This window comes from Salvelinus sp. IW2-2015, linkage group LG11, assembly GCF_002910315.2.
Source record: "Salvelinus sp. IW2-2015 linkage group LG11, ASM291031v2, whole genome shotgun sequence".
Taxonomy (NCBI): Eukaryota; Metazoa; Chordata; class Actinopteri; order Salmoniformes; family Salmonidae; genus Salvelinus; species Salvelinus sp. IW2-2015.
Window position 1 is genome coordinate 6390436 of NC_036851.1, and position 14260 is coordinate 6404695.

Consider the following 14260-nt stretch of genomic DNA (forward strand, 5'->3'; position numbering starts at 1 on the left):
ATGTGAATGAAGACGTATGAGATAAAGTTATACCGAACTGTTTAGTAAAGGCCAGGATTAAATCTTGCGAACACGGATGAGAAATTGGCTAAATTTGCGACAGGGAAAAGTATCACATTCAGCGGATAACAGGCACAATCTAAGGCGATACAAATATATTACCCATGTCATTAAACATAGGACCAGTAACAATACCAGATCATTTTACATGGCAATGGATTAGAACCGATTGGAATGAGCGTAAAGAGAGAGAACAAGCTCAGTGAGAGACTCGTGTACGTGGAAAAAACAAGTATCTAATTGGATATTAAAATCGGACATTATCAAGGCCAAAATGTGACAGGCAAAAGTTACATGTGCCGTTGGAAATTGAACTGTAAACGATATCTGAAGAAGAACCCGCTAGAATGATAAGTGCCGGGTGAAAGGGGGGGGTAATACGCCCTGCTAACAATTTAAACTGAAAATACATTGAGATAGCATTTTTCTTTACCAGGCCACTCATGACAGGAAAACAGGGACAAAGGGGCCTGTAATGAGAAGAGTTATGACCGGCAATAAAAGGTTGCTTAAATGTGTGTTCTAACAGGGATGTGTCGAGTTGATAAACTGGAAGTAGCCTTAGTCTCAAAGTAACACTGAGGTCAGTCATTCTAAATTCGGGTTTGGATAAGTGATAAAAAGTTTTCGTTGTGATTGGATACTGCGAGAGAGAGTGGCTAAAGCACGACGAGGGGCTGGGCGCTGCTAGCATTAGTTTGGCCGAGAGAGTTTCAGAAACTTCTCTAAGTGTCATCGTGAGGGGAGTGGTTTGTTTGGGAACTCACTGGATGACAGCTTGGGACGAACATACATATTTGTTTGTATTACCCTGTATTGAAAGTTAAGTTACATCGCATCAATGAGTGCGCACAAGTTATTAAACATACTTTGTTTCGCTTTTCTTTTCAAGTCAATATGTGTTTAGGTGTGTGGAACATGAGGGTGTTCATTGTCCAGAGGGGGAATGATGTATATTGACTAAATTGATTTGAGAATGTGTTAGTAGGTTTGAAAATGTAGAAAATGCATTTGGAGTATAATGCCGATGACTCCAGTTTTATATTAAGTCCGCAAGCTAGATCCCAGCAATGTCTCATTGACGATAATGTACAATATTACGTATTGGATCTTTAAAAAATACACTTTACATGACCCTGCAGTTTACCTATAAAATAGCTGATGGTGAAGTAGACAACATGGCATTCATATCACAAAATACACTTGCTCAAAAAAATAAAGGGAACACTAAAATAACACATCCTAGATCTTAAGAATAAATATTCTTATTAAATACTTTTACTGCTGACAACAAAATCACACAAAAATGATCAACCCATGGAGTTCTAGATTTGGAGTCACACTCAAAATTAAAGTGGAAAAACCACACTACAGGTCTGATCCAACTTTGATGTAATGTCCTTACAACAATCAAAATGGGCCTCAGTAGTGTGTGTGGCCTCCACGTGCCTGTATGACCCTCCTTTACAACGCCTGGGCATGCTCCTGATGAGTGTGTGGAGGTTCTCCTGAGGGATCTCCTCCCAGACCTGGACTAAAGCATCCGCCAACTCCTGGACAGTCTGTGTGCAACGTGGCGTTGTGGATGAGCGAGACATGAGTCCCAGATGTGCCCATTGGATTCAGGTCTGTGGAACAGCGGCAGTCCATAGCATCAATGCCTTCCTCTTGCAGGAACTGCTGACACACCTCCAGCCACATGAGGCTCTAGCATGTCTTCATAGGAGGAACCCAGGGCCAACCGCACCAACATATGGTCTCACAAGGGGTCTGAGGACTCATCTCGGTACCTAATGGCACTCAGGCTACCTCTGGCGAGCACATGGAGGCTGTCGCGCCCCCAAAAAGAATGCCACCCCACACCATGACTGACCCACCGCCAAACCGTCATGCTGGAGGATGTTGCAGGCAGCAGAACGTTCTCCACGGCGTCTCCAGACTCTGTCACGTGGCGGACAAATTTGCCAATCTTGGTGTTCTCTGGCAAATGCCAAACGTCCTGCACGGTGTTGTGCTTAAGCACAACTCCCACCTGTGGACGTCGGGCCCTCATACCACCCTCATGGAGTCTGTTTCTGGACCGTTTGAGCAGACACATGTCACATTTGTGATGCCGCTGGAGTCATTTTGCAGGCTCTGCAGTGCTCCTCCTGCTCCTCCTTGCACAAAGCGGAGGTAGCGGTCCTCTGTCTGGGTTGTGCCCTCCTAGGCCTCCTCCACGTCTCCTGATGTACTGGCTGTCTCCTGGTAGCGCCTCCATGCCTGGACACTACGCTGACAGACACAGCAAACCTTCTTGCCACAGCTCGCATTGATGTGCCATCCTGGATAGCTGCACTACCTGAGCCACTTGTGTTGGTTGTAGACTCCGTCCTCATGCTACCACTAGCAGTGAAAGCACCGCCAGCATTCAAAAGTGACCAAAACATTCAGCCAGGAAGCATAGGAACTGAGAAGTGGTCTGTGGCACCACCGCAAACCACTCCTTTATTGGGGTGTCTTACCTAATTGCCTATAATTCCACCTCTTGATTCCATTTGCACAACAGCATGTGAAATTTATTGTCCAATCAGTGGTGTTCCTAAGTGACAGTTGATTTCACAGAAGTGTGATTGACTTGGAGTTACATTTTTGTTTTAAGTGTTCCCTTTATTTTTGAGCAGTGTATATAAATAAGCTCTCCAAAATGGATTTCAATATAAAACTTGGTAAAAATAGACAAGATTCCTGCAACCATAGAAGGTAAATACCTGTATTATGAAGAAAATGCCCTGGATTAACTCCTAGTCATATCTGTTTACTCACTTACTTATGGCATTGCCTACTCCTGATGACTTGTTTTTTTCAAATAAAATATTTCGCTTTATCTGGGACGCTAAACCAGACAAAATAAAGCATGTCTATTTTATTATGAATTGGGGTTGAGATGATTAATTAACTATAAAAAGCACTTAATCTCTCTAAAAGCTTCACTATTATTAAAAGTTTACTTGAACCCTAAATTGTTCTCAAGTAGATTACTAAGAAAACTCATCCATTGTTTTAGAAATGTTTTTTTTGCCTTTGCAGATTCCATGTCTCTTTTCAATAAATTAATATTATATTTTTCAAAAGTATCTGTCTTTTTCAAACCAGCTTTACAGGTGGCTTCAATTTACCCTGAAAGAGAAACAAATATCATGGCTGAACTCATGTGCTGGTTGATAAAATACCTGTATTTATTGGAAAGATGTTTGAAAAGGGTATTTTGTTCTTAAATATATGTAAGTTGGAATGGTAGAGTTGTCAGAATTGTATGGGAAGTCTGCTCAATCCAGGAGTACACCATTTGAGACATTGGGTTGGCGCCCCCCTGGGTTGTGCCGTGGCGGAGATCTTGTGGGGCTATACTCGGCCTTGTCTCAGGATGGAAGTTGGTGGTTGAAGTATCCCCTAGTGGGTGTGGGGCTGTGTTTTAGCAAAAGTGGTTGTTTATATCCTGCGTGTTTGGCCCTGTCCGGGTTATCATCGGATGGGCCACTGTCTCCTGACCCCTCCTGTCTCAGCCACCAGTATTTTATCTGCAGTAGTTTATGTACAGGGGCTAGGGTCAGTCTGTTATATCTGGAGTTCTTCTCCTTTTTATCCGGTTGTCCTGTGTGAATTTAAGTATGCTTTCTCTATTCTCTTCTTCTCTCTCGGAGGACCTGAGGCCCTAGGACCGTGCCTAGGACTATCCTGCATGATGACTCCTTGCTGTCCCCAGGTCCACCTGGCCGTGCTGCTCCTCCATTTCAACTGTTCTGCCTGCGCTATGGAACCCTGACCTTTCACCGAACTGCTACCTGTCCCAGACCTGCTGTTTTCAACTTCTAGAGACAGCAGGAGCGGTTAGAGATACTCTCAATGATCGGCTCATTAACAGACCAACTGACATTTATTCCTAATTATTATTTGACCATGCTTTTCACTTAGGAACATTTTGAACATCTTGGCCATGTTCTGTTATAATCTCCACCCGGCACAGCCAGAAGAGGACTGGCCACCCCTTATAGCCTGGTTCCTCTCTAGGTTTCTTCCTAGGTTTTGGCCTTTCTAGGGAGTTTTTCCTAGCCACRGTGCTTCTACACCTGCATTGCTTGCTGTTTGGGGTTTTAGGCTGGGTTTCTGTACAGCATTTTGAGATATCAGCTGAGAGAAGGGCTGTATAAATACATTTGATTTGATGACAGCATTYCCCCAAAAACGGAGGCAGCGGGAGGAGGTAGGGAACTGGTCTGTCTGCCCAATATAAAGGATCAACTTGCGGAGGAATAAAAATAGGAAAGTATACCAGTTTCATTTGAGGACCAGGATGTTGACAACTGTGTCATACAGATTGCAAAAATAGTTGGGAAGAGATTTTTGATATACCGATTCCATGAGTTGATATATAAAATGATGCAAGATTCAAGACTTTCAACTAAAATTATTATGTAGAATACTTGCCACCAACAAAATTTTGAATATTTGGGGCATAGAATCATCAAAGCTCTGCAGATTTTGTTTTGAGGATACAGAATCAATAGACCATTTATTTTGATATTGCCCTCAGGCAGGCAGCCTGTTTCTGGTCTCAGGTTCAGAAATGGCTGAAAATGCATAGCATTGATCTAAAATTGCCCCTAGAAATAGTACTGTTAGGAGATCTGGAGAGACCGGCTCAGTCAATTACTAATACTCTATGTAAAAGTATTTATCTTCAACTCGCTATCTGTGGATTCTATTCGATTGAAATTGAACGTTAAACAGCATAGTTGAAAGACATGTTGCGTAGAAATCTGAGMGTGGCCAGCAGAGATAGGTGGGATGGGCTGAGGGTTGGAATGTGGAATTGGAGACAAGTGTGAATGGAGTTAGCATGATGGTCAAAGATAAGTTTAAAAAAAACATAGGGCCAGTGTTTTTACAGCGTTTGCCTGAGGCTGATGCCGTGCAGGTGTTTGTACACATGCGTATACACGGACACACACGTAATAGTGCCAGACATGCACTCAAACATATACAGCTGGCATTGCTGTTATGAATTTAGTTGTCCTTGATGTCCTTTGTTAATTAAAAAGTAGATTTGTAGAGAACCGTGCTACCATCTAAATAGCTGTGAAATGTATTTTACATAACCAAAAATATTGTATTTTCAGCTTTGAAGCTGGTGTACAAAACCGAAAGTAAATTTTTTTTTWAACTAAACTTAAGAACAGGAAGCAAAGAAATAGTGCACATAGAACAGCTACCGCTTCTTATACTTGKTTTCAATGAGACATCTATAACGCACATTGGTCGGGTCGCTCAAGAAGTTACACATTGTAGCTTTAAAGAGAAAATGGAGTATGAAATTAGCAGTAACTACAAAAACCAAGGCAAACGGCAGTAAATGAAGTTGTCCACCGTGTTTTGACTGCAAATGCAAAGCGCAGTAATTATGCAAACAAGGAAATGGCTTTAGAGTTGTTGTTTTTTGTTGCTGTCCAGACAAATATGTTGTAGTTACATAATACATCAGTGAATTATCATTTATATTATTATGGAGTACTTTTTTAAGCATATCAACCATGACCACTGATCTGACGTATGACCCCAACTATCACTGGCAAACATGGTTACCGACCTAACATTATATACTATTCTCTCCTTGTGGAGAAAAGCACACGCTAAATATAATACACAAAGTAAGCAAAACAATGAAATACATCATTTCAACATTGCCTAAAATGATCAATAAGATAGACCTATATAACAAGTGAGATGTACAAACTATGACATAAGGAAACAATGAGCAGATAAGAGGCAAGCTATAATTTTGTTTAAGACATTAATGAGCGAGAGTCGATATGCCTATTGGTTCAGCACATTTGAAATGGAAAACGACAGAATTCAGAACATGGGCCGTTCTTACAGCATTTTCCGAGTACACCATTTCAGGACTGTTGGATAAATAACAGTGGCATATAAGCAGACAATGAAAACTCTTAAAAGATTAGATGACATTTCTCAAAKACAGGTTGTTACATGTGCACCACCAATTTAAACAAAAATTGGCTAAGTTCTGGAGGAGGAGAGGGGTCAAATTCTTGAAGTGAGACTAACTTCTTACTACACAACATACACTTAGTATTAATTCATTAGCTACAGTATACATATTGTGGCATGTAACCTTAGTTATGCAGCAGCATTTAACCTCACTAGGGTAGGGGGCACTATTTTCACCTCCGGATGAAAAGCGTGCCCAAAGTAAAACTGCCTGCTACTCAGGCCCAGAAGCTAGGATATGCATATAATTAGTAGATTTGGATAGAAAACACTCAAGTTTCTAAAACTGTTAAAATAATGTCTGTGAGTATAACAAAACTGAAATGGCATGCGAAAACCTGAGGAAAATCCATCCAGGAAGTGCCATTACTTTGAAATGGCTGTTTTTCCAATGAAAGCCTATCCACCATTTAAAGGGATAGGACCCAGATTCCGTTCCCTACGGCTTCCACTAGTTGTGAACAGTCTTTAGACATTGTTTCAGGCTTTTATTCTGAAAATGAGGGAGAATGTCAATGAGTGAGTGGACCCTGGGATGTCCTCAGAGCTGGTTACTGCGAGCGACCGAGAGCACGCCTTTCTTGTTTTCCTTTTATATTGACGAAGCTTTTGTCCGGTTGAAATATTGTTGATAATTTAGGCTAAAAACAACCTGAGGATTGAATATAAGCATCGTTTGACATGTTTCTACGAACTTTACAGATACAATTTAGAGTTTGTCTGCCTCTTGTGACCGCATAAGAGCCATTGGATTACTGAACAAAGTGCCAACAAAATGGAGGTTTTTGGATGTAAAGAGGTACTTTATCGAACATTTGTGTAACATGGACCAAGTTTTAACTTCCTGACTGATGTCTTGAGATGTTGCTTCAATATATTCACATAATTTTCCTGCCTCATGATGCCATCTATTTTGTTAAGTGCACCAGCCCCTCCTGCAGCAAAGCACTTCCACAACATGATGCTGCCACCCCCGTGCTTCACGGTTGGGATGGTGTTCTTTGGCTTGCAAGCCTCCCCCTTTTTCCTCCAAACATAACGATTGTCATTATGGCCAAAAGGTTCTATTTCATCAGACCAGAGGACATTTCTCCAAAAAGTACAATCTTTGTCCCCATGTGCAGTTGTAAACCGTAGACTGGCTTTTTATATTGGTTTTGGAGCCATGGCTTCTTCCTTGCCGAGCGGCCTTTCAGGTTGTCAACATAGGACTCGTTTTACTGTGGATATAGATACTTGTGTACCCGTTTCCACCAGCATCTTCACAAGGTCCTTTGCTGTTGTTATGGGATTGATTTGCACTTTTCACACCATAGTACGTTCATTTCTAGGAGACAGAACGCGTCTCCTTCCTGAGCGGTATGATGGCTTCGTAGTCCCATGGTGTTTAAACTTGCGTATTATTGTTTGTACAGATGTACATGGTACCTTCTGGCATTTGGAAATTGCTCCCAATGATGAACCAGACTTGGAGGGCTAAAATGTTTTCTTCTGAGGACTTGGCTGATTTCTTTTTGATTTTCCCATGATGTCAAGCAAAGCAGCACTGAGTTTGAATGTAGGCCTTGAAATACATCCACAGGTACACCTCCAATTGACTCAAATTACATCAATTAACCTTTGACAAATTTCTGGATTTTTGCAAGCGGTTTAAAGGCACTTCTGACCCACTGGAATTGTGAGAGTGAATTATAAGTGAAATAGTCTAAACAATTGTTGGAAAAATTGGTGGGCAGAACTGAAGCAGAGTGTGCGAGCAAGGAGGCCCACAATCCTGACACCAGCTCTGTCAGGAGGAATGGGCCAAAATTCACCCAACTTATTGTGGGAAGCTTGTGAAAGGCTACCCGAAACATTTTACCAAAGTTAAACAATTTAAAGGCAATGCTACCAAATACTAATTGAGTGTATGTAAACTTCTGACCCACTGGGAATGTGATGAAAGAAATAAAAGCTGAAATAAATCACTGACATTTCACATTCTTAAAATGAAGTGGTGATCCTAACTGACCTTAGACAGGGAATTTTTACTAGGATTAAGTGTCAGGAATTGTGAAACTGAGTTTAAATGCATTTGGCTAAGGAGTATGTAAACTTCCGACTTCAACTGTAGCAAAACATCATAATCTGATGGCCAGCCCTTCGTCCAGTTCCCCGCTGTCAAAACATCCCAGGCAGTCCTTTGATTGGTAGAAAGCAGGTTGTCTGGCATGCTGGACCCTGCAAGACCTGAAATGCACCACAAAATAATCTCAGCCCCCTTACAGTCGGACCGTGCATTCTGATGGCCTGACAGCCGTCATTACACTTATGACTCCACTGAAACATGTATGGCGTGTTGCGCAAACCCTCAACCTTCCGGCTCAAAGCCCAGTGCACTATCGACTCTGCCACCATAGATATGCTGTTAGGTAGAGTCGATATCTCTTCTTACAAAACGAGGTAACCACAACACACAAAGATAATTAGAATAAGACCTAGAGTATATGCAACGTTGCATTACTGCAGTCGTGATTTCCTCCAATCTCAGAGCACCTTGTGCTCATCGTAAGCAATCACTCCCCTATTGGAGTGAACGCAACACCATGCTACGCTCAACTCCACATGGAGTGAAAGAGGTATGTGACTGTAGGTGTGGGTAAGGATGACAGAGGCAGAATATACAGTTAACAGGTCATGTATTCCTTCACGCGGTAATTTAGGGAAAAGGGGCTGGACGGAACCAAAGCAAAGAAAGTTAGGAGAGGGGGGGGGGGGCTCTACCCATTACTTACCTAACACCAACCAAAATACAGGGGATGGTCCACCCAGGTCCTACCTAGTGTGCATAGACATGGCACATACTACAAGTATATATATATATGCCCACAGGCCTCTTGCCTAAGCACTCTTAAGGTGCCTTCCCCTCTGGGAACAAATGAAAAAGAATAAACTTAAAAAGTGAACAATTTCACTAATCAAAAACACAGTCCTATGGCATACACAAACATCAGAAGGACTGGCTACAAAATACTTTCAAAATTATACAGACCAACAACAAAACACAGGACATACCAAGAAGCTCTCTCTGAGCAACAACCAACACAGGACATACCAAGAAGCTCTCGCCGAGCAAAACAAGACATACCAAAAAAGAAACTCTCTCTCCACGCAACAACCAATACAGGACATACCCAGAAGCTCTCTCTCCTCCTAACAAAGAAACACTGGCTTATATCCAGCGCAGAAGGAGTCTGTAATTGAAGACAGCTGTATCCCCTGACGAGAGGGCGGGGTCAGAGCTCCAATTAGCAATGGGGTCAACCAAGCATTGAAAGTGGCTCATATTGCATTGATCAGATCAAAATTGCCACAGTAAATGGTAATGTTGATAGTGTTAACAGGGAAAACTACAGAACAGTAGTCACCAACCTTTTCTGAGTCAAAATGCAAGCCGAGATCTACCGCTCAGATTTTGTTTTTACATGACTTAAAAAACGAAAGCTTATGCAACATTAACCAATTAAAAACTGTACTGTAGCAATGAGGTTTGTGCAGTAAGCTATAGGCCCAATACATTATAAGTGCATATTGGCTTTGCTTGAATTCCCCTGCCAATGTATTGTTGTTGGGGCTGTTTAAAAAAAGATAGATTTCAAAATTTGAGGTAGGTTATATGATCACACCAGTAATAGATCCGTTGTGAGGCACAGCTGAGTGTACATACATTTACATTTCCTTTTTAAATTGTATTTACTGGGCTGATGGTGCCTGCATCTGATGGTCAGTCTCAGTGGAGGGAGAGAGCAGGAAGGAGACTGAGGGTCGCCTCTCAACATCCCTCCGCTCTCCCTTTCCTCCACTGACACTGACCAAAAAGGGACACCGTCTTCCAGCTGATGGCAAAACTCATGTCACACCTCACTATTTCTGCCTCATGCACAAATTCGTAGACAGTCTCCCTCTAGTCATGGTTTTAAACTTTTTGAAAACTCACAGTATGAATTTTGCTGTAGCTTTCTTTTATGCCTGCTACATTCCTGCATACACGGTAATCTGAGCCATCTGATTGGTCAGCGGTAAACCTATAGTGCACTTGATTTGCTCTCTGGGGGGGGAAGGCAGAGTTTGTACCTTCAGACACATGAAATGGTTCAAAATGGCAACAGTTGCTTACCCGGCGCACAGACCAGCTGAATCGGGTGCACCTTCCGTCAACGATACAAAGAAAATAGGAACACAAGGCTTTATCGTTGGTTTTGTTACAGAAATGTTTGGTGATCGCCTAGGAATGCCTTGAAGATCGACCAGTCTACTGCGATTGACCGGATGGTGAACACTGCTCTAGAAAGTTGAGTGAAGTTCAATCTCGTTGGGCTAATATTTCTTCCCCGGGGAGCAGCACGGCAGTCTCGGCTACTGCGCACCCAGTTTAGAGGGAACACTGGACTTGACCAGTCTACCACGATTGACCAGTTGGTGACCACTGCTGAACTCCAAGGCATTCCTCCTTCCACTGCGACTGACCTGGGGAATAGTTACAGGGGAGAGAAGGGGGGAATGAATGAGCCAATTGTAAGCTGGGGATGATTAGGTAGCCATGATGGTATGAAGGACAGATTGGGAATTTAGCCAGGACACCAGGGTTAACACCCCTACTCTTACAATAAGTGCCATGGGATCTTAAGTGGCCACAGAGTCAGGACACCCGTTTAACATCCCATCCGAAAGACTTCACCCTACACAGGGCAATGTCCCCAATCACTGCCCTGGGGCATTGATATATTTTTTAGACCAGAGGAAAGGGTGCCTGCTACTGGCCCTCCAACACCACTTCCAGCAGCATCTGGTCTCCCATCCAGGGACTGACCTGGACCAACCCTGCTTAGCTTCAGAAGCAAGCCAGCAGTGGGATGCAGGGTAGTATGCTGCTGGAGAGGAAAGAGAGACTCAAGTCCATTGTGGCATCATCCATAAAGCTGTAGTTGGTGTATTTTGCTGAGTAGCCAGGGCTGTCGGAACAGCCATCCCGCACACACATCAACGGCGATTCCTTCTTGTGTCTGGACTAGGGCTGTTGCTGTGACCGTATTACTGCCACACCTGCAGTCATGAGTCATTCCACGTGACTCCCATTTCCTCTTATGCTCTTAACAAGGGCACTGCGTTCATCCACCTCTGGCCTGCTCGCCTCCCTACCTCTGAGGAAGTACAGTTCCCGCTCAGCCCAGTCAAAACTGTTCGCTGCTCTGGCACCCAATGGTGGAACAAACTCCCTCACGACGCCAGGTCAGGAGTCAATCACCACCTTCCGGAGACACCTGAAACCCCACCTCTTTAAGGAATACCTAGGATAGGATAAAGTAATCCTTCTAACCCCCCCCCCCCCCCCCCTTAAAAGAGTTAGATTCACTATTGTAAAGTGGTTGTTCCACTGATATCATAAGGTGAATGCACCAATTTGTAAGTCGCTCTGGATAAGAGCGTCTGCTAYATGACTTAAATGTAAATGTAAATGTTATGCATTCTCCCTAGTCAAAAATTCCTATAGAATTCCAATTTAAAAAATTATATTATAATCCAAAATAAAATCCTATCAGATTTTGGGAACCTATCGTCTTGGGTTTTATACTATAAGATAGAATCCTATTGGACCTATCCTACACGATTTTATCCTATAAGATTGGTTCCAAAATCTGATAGGGTTTTTCTATTGGATTCTTGTATTGGGATATAATCCCATAGGAGTCCAATAGGACTGGTTCCAAAATCAGATTTTTCGGTAACACTTTACTTGACACCCAGCGTCATAACATGTTATGACATGGTCATAAACATGTCATAATATGTAAGAACAGCTGACATAACCTGTCATAATATGGTCATAACACTGTCATGACTCATATTTACACCTGTTGTGACATATTTTGCATTTTATTGCTGCTTATGACCCCTACATAAGTGTCAAAACCCACATTTATTCAAATGTGTTGTTTCCCTGCCAAGAACTTTCCTTTCGTTTTAAAGTTTGTTTCTTAAGTCCTTTGTTGTTGTAACGAAGCCTTTACAGGCATGTTCTTTTCATCATATTTTAAATAACTTGTAGAAAATACACTTTATGACACTGTCAAGAAGCATTATAAACATCATAATCATACAAGCCAGATAAGCCTATCACGTACATGCCCTTATGTCAGTCATCAGTCACAAAGAGGGAGTCTTGTGCTGTTCCTGAAATCTGCTCCTGCATTCATCCCAGTCATCAGAAACAGAGCATTGAGGTAGGTGCATGTCTGAAATCCACGTGTGCACAATTACAATGACAATTTAATATGTTTTAAATAACCTAAACATACTGTTGACAAGTAGGCTATGGTGTAATGGAATGTTTTGTCTTGTGTGGTAGGTTTTGACACTCTTATGTAGGGGTCATAACCAGACTTAAAATAATGCAATCTATAGCGCATTCGGGAAAAGTATTTAGACCCCTTGACTTTTTCCACATTTTGTTACGTTACAGCCTCTTTCTAAAAATTGATTTAAAAATATATCCTCATCAATCTACACACAATATCCCATAATGACAAAGCAAAAACAGATTCAGAAATTTTTGCAAATGTATTAAAAATAAAAAACTGAAATATCACATTTACATAAGTATTCAGACCCTTTACTCAGTACTTTGTTGAAGCACCTTTGGCAACCTTGAGTCTTCCACAAGTTACCACCGGCTAAAGCTATGACGGTGATATGCCTATTTACTCTGTTCGATCTCTCAGCGCAATCCACTGTCTCATCAGCCCAGCCAGGCAATTTATAAACTTGATCTCCACTATAAAAACCACCTAGACATTATCTCCCATTTCTTTTAGACTAGAATTTGATTTTCAACAGAAAAGAGTTGTATAAACCTTGCTGTCTGTCTCTCTGACATTTGCAACATTTTTTCAATATTGAAATTCGGTCGCCAGCTGTCCCATAGTAATGAACTTGGGAGTCGAGACGAGACAGACAAGCAGGCAGCTTTTCTCAGCCAGTCTAAATCATGAATCAGCTGGCATAATGTTTATGGATATATACAAATAAATGTGAATAGAAAACAGGTAAAACGAAATTCAGCTAGTTTGCTGTCTTTCCAGCTTCAGTTTGAAGTGATTGTGTTAGTTCTGTTGTTGGCTAGCTCCTCTGAACAACAGTGTCCTGACGAGAAAGCACATTTTCTATGCCAGGCAAAACTGCGTATCATTAGCTCATTGTTATGGATGGATGTAAATAAATGTAGCTAAAAACAGCTTAAACACAAATGCACCTATTTTGCTGTTATTCTGTCTGCAATGTTTGACGTGACTGTAAGTTAGCCGTAGTTTGCTAGCTAGCAAGCGATAAGAACGTTGCCAGTCAGTATGGCAATGGAACATTTAGAATGAACGACTGGGTCGCGTCTCTGGCAACCGAACCAATAGAACGAAAGACCAGCCTACTTGGGTAGCAACCCTATATTTATGTTGGGACTATATCTTGTGGAAGGATGAAATAGTATGAATAAATTTATCAAAATAACATTTTTAATTAAAATATGTAAATCAATATTTGATATGTTGGTAACCCGTTGAATAAAAGTGATAATGCCCTCGGTGTTGAGGATATATTGGCACGGTTTGCTGGCACGAGACAAACCCCTGCCCATATATCCTCCAAAACACCGACTTCTCTGGCATTACCAATTAATTAATATTCTACTACCGCAGGGAATAAATAATACCTACAACTTTTTTGTAGGCATCCCCCTCCACGTCTGTCCGGGGCGTATTCAGTATGTTGGCCATCAGGTGCATGACAGCAGACTCAGTGGCATATGGGTGGGTGATCATGATGAAGTCTGGAATATAGGCAGAGGTTCGGAGAGGAGAGAACACTAGTTAGGGATTAGGGATTGTGGCGTACCGCAGGTTGGCCACCAGGGGGAGACTCGTCGAGGCCTGGTGACAGATGGAGTCTACATCACGCGGCGATGGATCCCTCTGCAGGATGTGCCAGGTCTCGAAGGGCTCTCCCGCCAGGACTAATTGGGGCTGATTGTGGTTGGTGAGTAATCAAGTGGCTGATTGCTCACCAGCTGGACGAGTACCATAAAGCTGACAGAAGGGCAGCACATGGGGGTGGGGACTGGGGA